This window comes from Dendrobates tinctorius, unplaced genomic scaffold, assembly GCF_039654945.1.
Source record: "Dendrobates tinctorius isolate UK_male_01 unplaced genomic scaffold, ASM3965494v1 ptg000079l, whole genome shotgun sequence".
In the NCBI taxonomy this organism is placed as follows: domain Eukaryota; kingdom Metazoa; phylum Chordata; class Amphibia; order Anura; family Dendrobatidae; genus Dendrobates; species Dendrobates tinctorius.
In genome coordinates, this window is record NW_027361747.1 from 28,059,292 (window position 1) to 28,075,309 (window position 16,018).

Here is a 16,018-nt window from a genome sequence, read left to right on the forward strand (position 1 = left end):
ACTTGCTCTAACTTCCATACCGGAGATCCCTTTAAGAGGGAAGATGGGACTATGGGACTATGGGATGGAGGATGTGTGCTGGGTATATGGGCATGGGAGGGGGTGATTCATTTCTGTCATGTGCTATCTGCTCCTTTCAGGGGGGGCAGACAATGGCTGGGAGCTTATGTTCCAGGGCACTATGTATTGCTACATACACTATTATGGGCCTCATAAATTGCTCAGTACAATATAATGGGTCCCATACAATACTTCATACAGTATATTGACCCTATGCAATTCTCCATAATGGACCCCATATATTGTTCTGCATAGTGTAATGGGTCCCACATAGTGCTTCATTCAGAATAATGGGCCCCACATAGTGCTTCATACAGTATAATGGGCCCTATATAATGCTCCATGCAGAATAACGGGCCCCATATAATGCTCTGTACAATATAATGGACCCCATATAATGTTACATACAGTAAAATGGGCCCGAAATTGTGCTCCATACAGTATAATGGGCCCCATATTATGCTCCATACAGAATAAAGGGCCCCATAAAATGCTCCATACAGTATAATGGACCTCATATAATGCTACATACAGTATAATAGGCCCCATATAATGTTCCATACAGTATAATGGGCCCCATATATTGCTCCATATAGTATATAATGGATCCCTATAGTGCTCCATACAGTGTAATGGGCCCCATATAATGCTCCATACAGTATAATGGACTCTTATATTGCTCCAAACAGTATAATGGACTGTATACATTGCTCTATATAGTTTACTAGCTGAAGAGCCCCTAATATCCCACATCATCATGTCAGAGCCACTGGACTACTACCCTTAATATCCCACATCATGCTGTCAGCCAGAGCTACCGGACTACTACCACTAATATCCCACATCATCCCATCAGCTAGAGCCACCGGACTACTACCCCTAATATCCCACATCATCCCGTCTGCCAGAGCTACTGGAATACTACCACTAATATCCCACATCATCCTGTCAGCCAGAGCCACCGGACTACTAATACCAATATCCCACACCATCCCGTCAGCCTGGGGTCAGAACCAGAGCGCTGAGTAGATTTGCCCGGACTTCCATATCGGGGATCCCTTTAAGAGGGGCCTGGGGTCAGAACCGGAACACAGAGTGGATTTGCCTTCACTTTCATACCAGGGATCCCTTTAAGAGAGGCCTGGGGTCAGAACCAGAGCGCTGAGTGGATTTGCCCTGACTTCCATACCTGAGATCTCTTTAAGAGAGGTCTGGGGTCAGAACCAGAGTGCTGAGTGGAACGGTCCTAGCTTCCATGCCGGGGATCCCTTTAATAGAAGTCTGGGGTCAGAATCAGAGCACTGAGGGATTTGCTCTAACTTCCATACCGGAGATTCTTTTAAGAGGGAAGATGTACCTATGGGACTATGGGATGGAGGATGTGTGCTGGGTATATGGGCATGGGAGGGGGTGATTCATTTCTGTCATGTGCTCTCTGCTCCTTTCTTGGGGGCAGACAATGGCTGGGAGCTTATGTTTCTGGAGATGCAAGATTTCTCCCACCCTGTCAGTGTCTGCTGAGGTGTTGTGGAGTGGGAAAACTGCTGCTCATAGCAACCAATCACAGCTCAGCTTCTTTTAAACAGCTATGGTGAAATGAAAGATGCTTAGTGATTTGGTGGGGCTATGTGGAGAGGGCATGGTAGATACACACATACATACAAACATACATTCATTTTTATATATATAGATAATGGCCCCATATAGGGCTCAATACAGTATAATGGGCCCCATGTAATGCTCCATACAGTATAATGGGCCCCATATATTGCTCCATATAGTATATAATGGCAACATATAATGTTGCATACAGTATAATGGGCCCCATATAATGCTCCATAAATGTAATGGGCCCCATATAAGGCTCCATACAGTATACTAGGCCCCATATATTGCTCCATATAGTATATAATTGCCACATATAATGCTCCATACAGTACAATGGCCCCATATATTGTTACATACATAAAAAATAAATACCGTAATCAAGCACTCACTTCTCCCGTTCCTCGCTGCTCTGTTCTCTTCAGCATCTTCTGACTCTCAGCAGTACTTTACACAGAGGGAGTGCTGTAGTGACGTCATCGCACCCTCTGCTCTGAGACGTCACAGAGAGTCAAAAGACGCTGAAGAGACTGGAGCAGTGTGAACAGCGAGAGGTGAGTTTTTGAGGGGGCGACCTAGTGCCAGCGCTGGCACTGTGCTCCCACGACTCATGGGCCCCATATTGTGCTGGTGTCCCCGATGGTGAGATTGCCCCCAATATGTCCAGGGTCACGGCATTTGCCCGGGTGTGCCCGGGTGGTGACGCCGCCCTGACTCTAAGCCTCATTTAGACAACAATGATTTTTCATTTATGCATAGTTGTTTTTCATCCCATTTTCCTCAGTCTTTGGTGCATGTGTCGGTTTTTACCATCAGAGTTTCACCAGTGAATTTCACGTACAATAAAATAAAATTAATACATTGAAAAATATCCCCTATCTGTTACAACGCTAATCATGGACAGCACACCGATTACACACTGATACTACCCATGTGCTGTCCATCATTTTTATTGACCCATAGACAGAAAACATTGACATGTGAACAGCTCCATAGATAGTAATGAGTGCGTGTTCTATGTATGGAAAACACGGACAGGCCTTATTCAGACGTCTGTTTTTCATAGGTTCAAAGGTCACATTCAGTATTCGGTCAGTATTTTACCTCACTGTTTGTATACCCAAACCAGGAATGGAACAATCAGAGGAAAAGTATAATAGAAACACGTCACCACTTCTGTATTTTCCACCCACTCCTAGTTTTGACTTACAGATACTGTGGTAAAATACTGAATAAATACTAAACATGTGAAGGTGGCCTTAGAAAAAGCTCCTACCAGAGTCCTTTGGTGGTGGATTATCTCAGTGAAATGTAAAAACGATGGCTTCAATGTGTGTATCAATGTAGCCTTAAAGGGGTATTCCCATCTTCAAGATCCTTTCCCAATATAAAGTAGGAATAATAATAATAATATTAGCAAATACCTTCAATTAGAAATGTAGTATAGTTCTTCTGATTCTCTATATATCGCTTACCTTATGTGCAGAGCATTCCGTAGTGTAGGTATCCATGGCTACGACCACTAACAGCTAACTGTCACTATATGAAGGGTCGTAACCATGGAAATCTAAGCTACTGCTTACATTGTTCTGCTCTCATGACGAAATGGAAGAGAACAAAAACACAATTGGAAACAATAAATATTAAGTAATGTTTCAGCTGTTTTCTTTTACTGACCTTTTGCCAACTTACAATTACGTTGTTTTCTTCTCTGTTCCTGTCTAAAGATAAATTGAGAATTCTGCTGGGTTTTTATCTCCACAGCTGGCGCATTATGAGGTCTCACATAAAAATTACACAATTACAACAAGCTGAAAGGACAAGTGACCAGCAAGTTTCCTGACCAGCAGACGTAAAAATAATGCTAATATACTAGAAGAAAAAGGCTTATAAGATTATGCAAAGTTGGGTCACAATAATAATCGTAAAATATATTTGCAAAGTTAGATAAAGTTGGAGTCTGAAGCTTGCAGCTCATTCCTGCATGAGCCCACGGATAGTGTAAGACCCACGGATAAGGCGTATTGCGCCCATATGCCGCTCTGTGAGTGCGCTCAGGCAGGAGGTTGGTGCTTCTGTCTAATGACCTGCATTCTTCTGAGATTTCTTTTGAAGATTTGTTCGAGTCATAAGACCAAGATTGGTTAAAGTAGTCGGGTCAATAATTGGAGTGACAAGAACAGGGACAAAGAGAGGATAGCTGTAGTGAAAACTGAGAAATAGCTGGGGTCAGGTACAAAGTGGTCAGAGAAAGTGGATTCAAGTAAGCCAAAGCCATCGGCAGAGAAACCACAAAGACAGAGAAAGCTGAATCAAGATTAGGATACAAGAGTCACGAAAGTGCAGAAGAAGATTAGCAATAAACTAAATACAATAGCTGGAAAAGAATTGCAGGCTGTTGGGAGTTTGAGGCTATGTGCACACGTATGCAGTAAATTTCTGCATAAAAACCAGACTACTTCCCAGAAAACGCGCGTTTTTGCCGCAATTTTTGCCGCGATTTTTTCCATTTCTAGAAAATAGCTAGAAATGCGGAGTTTTCCGCGAAATTAATGAGCATGCTGCGTTTTTTACCGCGAAGCGTTTTTTTCACGGAAAAAAACGCATCAATATGCACAAAAAGTGCAAAATCCATTAAAATGAATGGGAAGCTTCTTTTAAGCGTTTTTTTGAGCAGATTTTTCGGTAAATCCGCGGGAAAAACGCTGTGTGTGAACACAGCCTAAAGAGGACGTGGTTTTCCCTGTTGGACACGGAACGAGATATTAATCACACTTGCTAACCAGCCCTTTAATAGTCTGGTTATCGGAAAAAGACACACTTTGTGGCACCATAACCATAACACCAATATTCGGTACTTAGCTGGATGCCCTGTGCATCTCTCAGCAGCAGTAGTCAAAGTAACTGTGAGGTCCACACGCCACCCTACAACGGAGGATGCAATTTATTTCTGGCTCTAATGCCAGTGCCAACCACAGGGTTTGTGCACTGGCACCTAGTGACAGAGGTAGATGGCCAGAATTAGATAACTATGTTACATATACAGTGAGGAAAACAAATATTTAATACACTGACAATTTTGCAAGTTTTCCCACCTACAAAGAATGGAGAGGTCTGTAATTTTTATCGTAGGTACATTTCAACTGTAAGAGACAGAAACTGAAAATAAAAAACAGAAAATCACAATGTATGATTTTTAAACAATTAAATTTCATTTTATTGCATGAAATAAGTATTTCATCACCTACCAACCAGCAAGAATTCTGTCCCTCAAAGACCTGTTAGCTTTTCTTTAAGAAGCCCTCATATTCTGCGCTCATTACCTGTATTAATTGCACCTGTTTGAACTCATTACTTGTATGAAAGACACCTGTTCGCACACTCAATCAATCACACTCCGACCTCTCCACCATGGCCATGACCAAAGAGTTGTCTAAGGATACCTTGGACAAAATTGTAGACCTGAATAAGGCTAGCATGGCTTCCAAGACAATAGGCAAGCAGATTGATGAAAAGGCAACAACTGTTGGCACAATTATTAGAAAATGGAAGAAATGCAAGATAACTGTCAATCTTCCTCAATATGTGGCTTCATGCAAGATCTCACCTCATGGGGTAAGGATGATTCTGAGAAAGGATAGAAATCAGGCCAGAACTACACGGGAGGGCCTGGTCAATGACCTGAAGAGAGCTGAGACTACATTCTCAAACATTACCATTAGTAACACACTACCATGGATTAAAATCCTGCAGGGCACGCAGGGTCCCCCTGCTCACGACAGCACACATTCAAGCTCGATTGTAGTTCACCAATGGCCATCTGAATAATCCAGAGGAGGCATGAGAGAAGGTCATGTGGTCAGATGAGACCAAAATAGAACTTTTTGGTATCGACTCCACTCGCCGTCTTTGAAGGAAGAAGGATGAGTACAACCTCAAGATTACCGTCTCAATCGTAAAGCATGGTGGGTGAAACATCATACTTTGGGGGTGCTTTTCTGAAAAAGTGTTGGCAGTGGATTACTCACGATACTATCCAAGCTTGTGACAACAGATCTTGTTTATTCAGGAACAATACACTCCCTGACAGAAGTTATGTCGCTTATCCATGTTATGTAAATAAAAGCTTATAACCTGACGTTAAATTCATCCATTGGTTGTATATATTATTCTTTGGAAAGCTGAAACCCTCCGAAATGTGGCTTAGGTTAAGAAAATAAATTGGCATCAATGCAGCAATATTGATCATTTAATGGACACAGAATGGTCAGATTTTGGCAAGACAAAAGTTTTGTCCCCCACAGAAAGTAATGTGATATTCAAACAAATAATTAACTTAAAATACAATTATATGTTGCATAACATTGGTGAATGAAGTTGTGGTGCTATTAGAGTCATATTTAGTATTTTGTGTGACTTCCATGAACCTGAAGGACTGCATCCATGTGGTTCAACAATGATTCATGCAATTTATTAATGACGTCATCAGGAATAGCAAAGAATGCAGTCTTACATGCCTCCCAGAGTTCATCTAGATTCTTTGGTTTTGTCTTCCAAGCTTCCTCTTTTATCCTACCCCAAACATGCTCAATGATGTTCATGTCTGGTGACTGGACTGGCCAGTCCTTGAGCATCTTGATCTTTTTTGCCTGGAGGAACTTTGTTGTAGAGATGGATGTATGAGATGGAGCACCATCCTGCTGCAGAATTTGACCCCTTTTATGATTTGGAAAATAAGAGGTAGCTAATACTTCTTGATATTTTAGACTATTGATATTGCCTTCCACCTTACAAATGTTTTGCACACCCCCATACTGAATGTAACCCCAGACCATGATCTTTCCACCACCAAATTTAACTGTTTTCTGGGTGTATTTTGGATCCATACGGGCTCCAGTAGGTCTCCTGCAGTATTTGCGGCGGCTTAGGTGTAACACTACTGAAGATTCATCAGAGAAATACACCTTCTGCCACTTTTCCAGCATCCATCTGTTTAGCAGGCTGTGGGACTTTGAAAATGCCAAATGGCTTTTTATTTTCCTTTTGTTTAATGCTGGCTTCTGGGCACTGAATCGACCATGGAGGCCATTTCAAGACACAATCCTACAAACTGTTCTAGTTGACACAGGGACTTGAGGTGACCACGTCTGTTGGAGCTCTGCTGCAGTGGAAGAGGGGCTTGCTTTGGATTTTCTAATAAGCAAACATTCCTCCTGAGTAGTAGTCTTGGGGGTCTACCAGACCAGGGCTTGTCAAACAGTTCTCAAATCTCTTTGAATCTTTTTTTAATTCTTTGTACTTGATGCTGAGGCACATTAAAGGTGCCAGCCACCTCTGTAGTGGATCTGGTCTTCAGCTTCTTGATAATCCAGGCTTTGGTCGCAGGGTGTATTTTTGGCATGTTGTCAGAGCTCAATTTGCAGCTCAAGTGAAGGTCTCGAGTGCTGGGTTTCTTTTTATACACACCCACTAATTAACCGATCATTTACTGAGCACAGGTAAGGATGTAAACTAGGATTGGGTGCATTATATGACCAGGCGACAAAACTTTTGTCTTGCCAAAATCTGACCATTCTGTGTCGATTAAATGATCAATATTTCTGCATTGATGCCAATTTATTTTCTTAACCTAAACCACATTTAGGAGGGTTTCAGCTTTCAAAAGAATAATTTATACAACCAATGAATGAATTTAACATCAGGTTATAAGCTTTTATTTACATAACATGGATAAGCGACATAACTTCTGTCAGGGAGTGTATATGATAAGCTTAATAGATCAGGAATAAATCATTTGTGTGTCTCTATCTGTGCAGTATCTGCAGCAGGCTGCTTCTCTCATACACAGACACAGAAAAAAAGGAAATACAGTCACATGCTCTCCCTGCATGAGCGTCTGGGAGTTATTTTTTGGTTCAAACTTTATAAACAGCATGCAAATCTAGCAACTAAACACTCATAGGCAGGAATGGAGTTGTTGCACCAAACATATTCCAACAACCCGACTCAACAACTACTTATCCTGTTAGTCCCACAAACTTTGCTCTTGATAATGGCTTTATCATACCATCGGCTATCATCTTGTCAGATGCGCAATAAACAAATTCGAGTACACCATGTTCCACTAAGTCACGTAAGTGGTGATCTTTTTCATCAATGTGCTTAGTCCTTGACCTAATCTTCTCACTGCTGGCAAGTTTAATGCATCCTTGGTTATCCTCATAGATAGCTGTTGGTTGAGCTAATGGTTTGCCAAAATCTTCCAAAAAGTTGTTTCAACCAAATTACTTCTTGACTTGCATAAGCAGCAGACATATATTCTGCTTCTGTAGAAGATAATGCGACTGACACTTGTTTTCTGCTGAACCAAGAAATTGAATTTTCTCCTAACTTGAACAAGTAACCACTTGTTGATTTCCAATCACTTGAATCTCCAGCCCAATCTGCATCCACATAACCTCTGAGAGTGAGATCTCCTGATGCAGATATCTTTATATTTAGCCATTGAGTTTCTTTAAGATATTGAAGAATTCTCTTAGTTGCATCCCAGTCTCTCTGGCGTGGTTTGCTTACATGTCGGCAGAGAATTCCAACTGTGGCTGTGATATCCGGACAAGTTGTGGTTGCTATGTACAGAAGCGCCCCCACTGCTTGTCTGTAACTCTCTTTGCTGGATAGCAGATCTTCTTCTTCTTACAACTTTAAATAGGATGGATCCTTTGGTGTTGACGCACGTTTGGCTTCTAACATTCCAAACTGGTTTATGAAGTGTTCTGACCATATTAGAAAGGCGTCTAGCTGGGATACCTTTGTTTGGCCTTTCTGATCTCCTGACTGGAGGTTGACTTTGTTCTTCTGTGTCTTCCTTCGTGGCTTCAGAGCTTATTCACACTTCAGTGTTTTCCTTTTTGGCATCTGGGTTTGGTGATTGAGATTCTTGTTCTTGTTTCTTAGGTTGAATAACTGGTATAACTTCATGGAATTTGAGCGATACACAGTTTTCATTAATAACTACATCTCTCCTGATTGTTACTGTGTTGGTCTCTGGGTGCAGGTTTCTGTATCACTTTTGAGTTTCGCTATAGGTCACCAGGACTCCTTGCTTTGCATGTGATTCCCACTTGGAACGTTTTTCTTTGGGAACATACACAAACGTTTTGCTTCCAAATATCCTGAGGTGCTTTATGTTAGGCTTCTCGCAGTTCCATAGCTCATATGGAGTTTTATTTATGGCTTTACCTGGCACTCTGTTTTGAAGATAGCAAGCTGTCATGATGGCTTCTCCCCAATACGTTGTAGGTAGATTTGCATCAAACATGTTAGGAACGGCGGAACGCACTGAATAAAAATAAATAATAAAGTGCGCTCGTCGCTCGGGGTCCACCGTGCAGTAGGTGTTACACCGCTGCTAAGTAGTGACAAATGAGCAATATGGCGGAAATGCACATGCGGGTTGAACGTCACCCAAGTGCGCTAATAAATCTCTGTTTGCGCACAGAGATGTCAGCAGAGGAAAACACAAAAGGCTGAGCATGTTAGTGTCACAGGTCTCAGGTAAATGCACACACGGTATTTAGTCACAGGAGCAGGACCTAAGACAGAGGAGCTGCGTCCATCTAGACCTACCGTGCGTGCGGTGTCGCTACTGTGGACTCCAAAGAGGGCTCCAACTGCAGCGCGGCGTAGGACACTGCCTCTGGTTGACAAAGCAAGGAAGCAGGCGCAATATCAGACACTAGCACTGTGGATGATGCTGTAGTGGCTTGAGGCTTGCCACACACTGGCACTGACTCTAATCTAAGTCCCTGTACACATTTGTAATATCAGAGGGAGGGGATCTTAATGAGTCATTCGCAGGTTCATACATCCATCATCATTCACACAGTAGCAACTAGAGACTATACTAGCGCATGGCCGAATGGTCATGCGCGCTTTTTATAGCCGGGACCTTCCGGAAGCTTCCAGATCTCCGAGATGGACCAATGAGATCTGGAGCAGGACCTGGACACATGACTCCCGATCTCCAATGGGAGATCATCTCGTGAGCATGCCCAGTAGGAGAACAGAGGGACTTAGTCTCTGAAGCGATCTGCTGCAAAGCAATCTCCTCTGCGGTAGATAGACAGCAGGAGACCGCAGAATGTGAGGCTCTGGATTCCTGCAGAGCAAATGCAGAAACCTGACACCTAACAAAACTGTCAGAGACACCGCACTACACTTGCTCATAGAGCCAGTGCGCGTGTCCTGAGTACAGAAGCAGTGCTGAAAGTTACCTGGGGAGCGGGGCAGCAGAGGTGTCAGGGTCCAGTCAGCGCTGGAAAGTAAAGAAGCATAGGACCTGCGGACACTGAAAATGAGTAAGCTTGCACGGGACCTATGGTCATGTGACTGCAAGGGGGTGGGGCTTAGCGTCCTGTATTCAGATAGGACAGGACACCATACAACAACTCAGAGTCAGGCAAAACAGAGGTCACAGCAGTACGGGCAAATGAGGTACAGGAGGGACAAACAGACGGGTAGTCAGACAGAGCCAAAGGTCATACACAAGAGGGCGACGTGGTACCAAGTGGAGGAGCAGAGAGGAGTCAGGTCACAAGCAGAGAGTCATACACGAGAGGTAGCGCAGTACAAGAGGGTCAGGCAGAACTCGTAACAGGGACAGAACCAAATCAAAACCACACAAGCAAGCAAGATATCAGGCACAAGTATACAAGAGGTCACTTAACTCAGACGAGGGCAGGAGTATAACTGACACCGGACCCAGGTCCAGTGAGCACTAAATAGCCTCCTGCTGCCAGAGAGAGGCAGCACAATTAACCCATAGTATAACCAGGACGGGTCAAAGCGAAATCCCGTCCTGGATCATGACAGTACCCTCCTCTCAATGGGGGGCCACCGGACCCCCAGGTCTCTCAGGGTACTTGGCATGAAAGGCTTGGATCAACCGATCCGCATGAACTGATCGAGCAGGAACCCACGAGCGTTCCTCAGGACCGTAGCCCTTCCAATGTATCAGATATTGAAGGGCGCGACGGACCAACCTGGAGTCGATAATTCGTTCCACCTCATACTCAGCCTGCCCATCTACCAGAACCGGTGTCGGGGAAGATGATGATCCCTCCCCACCGGACCTCACAGGTTTCAAAAGGGCCTTATGGAAAACATTAGGGATCCTTAGAGATGGCGGAAGACTCAACCGAAAAGCCACCGGGTTAACTGCTTCGGTAATTACATAGGGACCTATAAACTTGGGTCCAAGCTTCGCAGAGGGGACCTTGAGCCTTATATTTTTGGTGGATAACCATACCTTATCTCCGACCTGAAACACTGGACCCACGGATCGTTTTTTGTCCGCAAAAAATTTAAATTTGTCCTGGGCCTTCTTAATGTTATTCTGGACCTCCCGCCATACCTCCCCCAACCGCTGGATCATCTCGTCCGCCTCAGGACACCCAGAATTCAAGCGGGAAAATTCTCCAAAATGAGGATGAAACCCATAATTGCAAAAAAAAGGAGATGTACCCGTAGACTGGTTAGTGCGGTTGTTAAATGCAAACTCAGCCAATGGTAACACAGAACACCAATCATCCTGTCGGGCTGAGGTCAAACAATGCAGAATTTGCTCCAGAGACTGATTGGTCCGCTCAGTCTGCCCATTAGTCTCTGGATGGTAGGCGGATGAAAAGGACAGACCAATACCCAACCTCCTACAAAAGGCTCTCCAAAATCTGGAGACAAATTGCACTCCCCTATCAGACACCACATTCAGGGGTACCCCATGCAACCGCACCACATGCTCCACAAACAATCTGGACAATGTTTCCGCATTAGGTAGAGCTGCCAAAGGTACAAAATGTGCCTGCTTACTAAACCTGTCCACTACGACCCAGACCACGGTATTACCCTTGGAAGGGGGAAGGTTGGTGATGAAATCCATGGACAGATGAGTCCATGGTCTCTCAGGAATTGGCAGTGGTACCAATTCCCCGGCCGGCCGGTTATGGGGAGTTTTCGCACGGGCACAAACCTCACACACAGACACATACTCCCCAACATCAGAGGCTAAAGAAGACCACCAGAATATTCTAGCAATGGCCTTCCGGGTCGCTGAGATCCCTGGATGTCCACCCAGAACTGAGTCATGGAACTCCTGGAGGACCTTGAGACGAAAATGAGCTGGAACAAAAAGTTTGTCCACTGGCTTAGCTGGAGGTGCAAGAGCCTGGGCTTCTCGAATCTCCCGTTCCAACACATTAGAAACCCCCGGCCACCACCACCCCAGGCTGAAGAATGGAGGATGGAGGTTCCGGGGGGGACACCGGATCAAGACTGCGTGACAACGCATCCGCTCTGATATTCTTGGATCCTGGCCGAAAAGTGATCGAGAAGTTGAATCGGGAAAAAAAAAGTGACCATCTAGCCTGTCTGGGAGTCAACCTTTTAGCTGACTCAATGTAAGCTAGGTTTTTGTGGTCCGTGATTACCGTTATAGGATGAACAGCCCCCTCCAAAAAATGCCTCCATTCTGCAAAAGCCAATTTTACGGCCAGAAGTTCCCGATTCCCCACATCATAGTTTCTCTCCGCAGGGGAGAACTTCTTTGAGAAAAAGGCGCAAGGTCTTAAATTGGTCAAAGTGGCGGGTCCCTGGGACAATACCGCCCCCACCCCCACCTCTGAGGCGTCTACCTCAACAATAAATGGTTCAGAGGGGTCCGGTTGGATAAGAACCGGGGCCGACATGAAACATTTTTTCAAAAACTGAAATGCCGCTACCGCTGCGGTTGACCAATTCTTGATATCGGCCCCCTTTTGAGTCATGTCTGTCAGGGGTTTAACCACCTGTGAAAACCCCCTTATAAATTTCCGATAATAATTAGCGAACCCTAGGAACCGTTGCAGACCCTTCAAATCATACGGTTGAACCCACTCGAGAATGGCCTGCACCTTATTAGGATCCATGCGATACCCTTCAGCAGACACGATGAACCCCAGAAAGGACAGTTCCTGAACAAAAAATAAACATTTTTCAAGTTTAGCAAACAGACAGTTCTCCCTGAGCCTTTGGAGAACTGCCCGAACATGACCAATGTGAGTCTGTTTATCAGGCGAGTAGATTAAAATGTCATCCAAATACACCACCATAAAACGTCCAATCAAATCGGAGAACACATGATTTATGAAATTTTGGAAGACCGCTGGAGCGTTGGTCAGGCCGAAGGGCATGACCAAATTTTCAAACAACCCTTCAGTAGTGAGAAAAGCGGTCTTCCATTCATCTCCGTCCCGGACTCGGATGAGGTTATACGCTCCCCGTAGATCTAATTTCGAAAACCACTTAGCTCCGGACAACTGATTGTATAAATCAGGAATAAGTGGAAGGGGATAAGTATTCCTCACAGTTATTTTATTTAACTCACGAAAATCGAGGCATGGGCGCAAACCACCGTCTTTTTTTTTAACAAAAAAGAACCCTGCCGCCACAGGAGAAACAGAAGGACGAATATGTCCCTTACGGAGGCTCTCGGAAATATATTCCTTCATCGCAGCCCGTTCCAGACCCGAGAGGTTATACAGGCGGGCTTTGGGCAATTTAGCACCTGTAACCAAGTCAATGGCACAATCAAATGGGCGGTGTGGTGGTAAAACCTCAGCCTCTTTTTCGGAGAAAACGTCAGTATAATCTATCAGGCACTCCGGAATGCCTTCTAGACCCACGGACGAGACAGACACAGAAACAAGACATTTCTCAGAGCAATAGGGACCCCATTTAACAATATCCCGAGATTCCCAGTTAATCACAGGATTATGTAGCTGTAACCAGGGGAACCCCAACACCAGTCCCGCAGGCAGGTTGTTCATTACAAAACATGAAATACGTTCCTGATGTAAGGAACTCACTTTAAGGAGAAACTCTTCAGTACAAAACATAATGTCATTCTTAACCAGTGGTGTTTTGTCAATAGCAACAAGGTGAATCGGAGTCTCCAACCTAACTGTCCCTAACTTACACCTGGCCACCAAGTCAGAGTCAATAAAGTTCAATGATGAACCGCAATCCATGAAGGCAGAAGTGGATGTGGAGACACCCCCACAACAAAGTTCCACTTGAAATGACATTTTAGAAAATGCAGAAAAGGGTACCTGAGAGCCTGGGTGACCTCCACGATAATCACCCAGGCTCAGTCGCTTGTTGGTTAGTGGCCGGGAGGGGCAATCCTTTTTCCCATGTCCAGACTCGCCACTGTGAACACAGCATTTTCTCACGTGCCGTTGTCTCCTTTCTTCATCCTTAAGGTTGATGGTTCCCATCTCCGTGATTTTCAATGAAGAACTGGCTCCCCTTCCTTGGGAGAATAATGATGTCTCGGTTTGTATCACTCCCCTTGCCCGTAACCTGCGATCCATTCGGACGGCCTGTGTCATAGCTTCCTCCATGGCTCAGCACCACCCTACATCTCCTCCCTTGTTTCAGTATACCACCCTACCCGCGCCCTCCGTTCTGCTGATGACCTGAGGTTAGTATCCTCAATAGTCAGAACCTCCCACTCCCGTCTCCAAGACTTTACACGTGCCGCGCCAATTCTTTGGAATGCACTTCCCAGGTCAATACGATTAGTCCCCAATCCCCACAATTTTAAGCGTGTCCTGAAAACGCATTTATTCAGACTGGCCTATCGCCTCAACACATTAACCTAACCTATCCCTGTGTGGCAGAGCCAAAAGTTTTACCATAACCAGGTTCCCAGCATCATGTTCCCACATGCTTTATGCATCCATTAGCCCTCTGTGTCTGTACTGTTACACACTTAACATTATGGCTGGTCCATACAATCAGGGCAACTGTTACCACCCATCTTTCGTGTCTACCTCTTTCCTCATAGACTGTAAGCTTGCGAGCAGGGCCCTCACTCCTCTTGGTATTTGTTATAATCTACTGTATGTGATTATTGTTATGCTGTAATGTCTATTGTCTGTACAAATCCCCTCTGAAATGTAAAGTGCTGCCTAATATGTCGGCGCTATAAAAATAAAATTTATTATTATTATTATTATTATCAGGTGGGGGGTGGAGAGCCAAGGCGTCTTTCAGATGCTCAGACAGGCCTCTACGGAACAACCCCCGGAGAGCGGCGTCGTTCCAGCAGACCTCAGCAGCCCAGCGTCTGAACTCTGAGCAAAACCACTCGGCTGAGTGTTTCCCCTGGCAAACATTCATCAGCCTGTCCTCAGCCATACGCACCCGATCAGGCTCATCATAAATATGTCCCAGGGCCTCAAAAAATGCATCCACAGTCATACGCTCAGGGGCCGTGGTAGGAAGGGAGAAAGCCCAGACTCTCTGACTTTCATCCCCAGAAGAGTGTGGTCTGTAGGAAAAAAAAAGCTTACAGCCTTCCTTGAAAACTCTGAAGTCATTTTTATCTCCAGAAAAGGTATCTGGTAACTTCACTGGAGACTCAGGGGAAATTAATGTAACATCCCGAGCCCCCAATGAAAGAACCCCCTGCACAGTGTCGGGGATCAGCTGCTGAGACTGAGCCAGGACTCTTTGTTCTCCAAAGAGTTTCTGAGACATCTGCGTCAGATGCTTAACCTGCTCAGAAAGAGCATGCATAGGATCCATCACACACACAGGTGAATGGGAGCAGAGAAAAAAAAATGGTTTCGGTCAGTTATAATGTCAGAGACACCGCACTACACTTGCTCATAGAGCCAGTGCGCGTGTCCTGAGTACAGAAGCAGTGCTGAAAGTTACCTGGGGAGCGGGGCAGCAGAGGTGACCATGCGTGCTTCAGGCTAATAGTGTCAGGGTCCAGTCAGCGCTGGAAGGTAAAGAAGCATAGGCCCTGCGGACACTGAAAATGAGTAAGCTTGCACGGGACCTATGGTCATGTGACTGCAAGGGGGCGGGGCTTAGCGTCCTGTATTCAGATAGGACAGGACACCATACAACAACTCAGAGTCAGGCAAAACAGAGGTCACAGCAGTACGGGCAAACGAGGTACAGGAGGGACAAACAGACGGGTAGTCAGACAGAGCCAAAGGTCATACACAAGAGGGCGACGTGGTACCAAGGGGACGAGCAGAGAGAAGTCGGGTCACAAGCAGAGAGTCATACACGAGAGGTAGAGCAGTACAAGAGGGGCAGGCAGAACTCGTAACAGGGACAGAACCAAATCAAAACCACACAAGCAAGCAAGATATCAGGCACAAGGCACACGTATACAAGAGGTCACTTAACTCAGACGAGGGCAGGAGTATAACTGACACCGGACCCAGGTCCAGTGAGCACTAAATAGCCTCCTGCTGCCAGAGAGAGGCAGCACAATTAACCCATAGTATAACCAGGA

The 16,018-nt window shown here is 45.0% G+C and overlaps 1 pseudogene; it reads right to left on the reverse strand.

Moving 5' to 3' along the window:
- Positions 1–7,884: 7,884 nt before the first annotated feature.
- Positions 7,885–8,415, reverse strand: LOC141096821 (uncharacterized; annotated as a pseudogene).
- Positions 8,416–16,018: the final 7,603 nt, after the last annotated feature.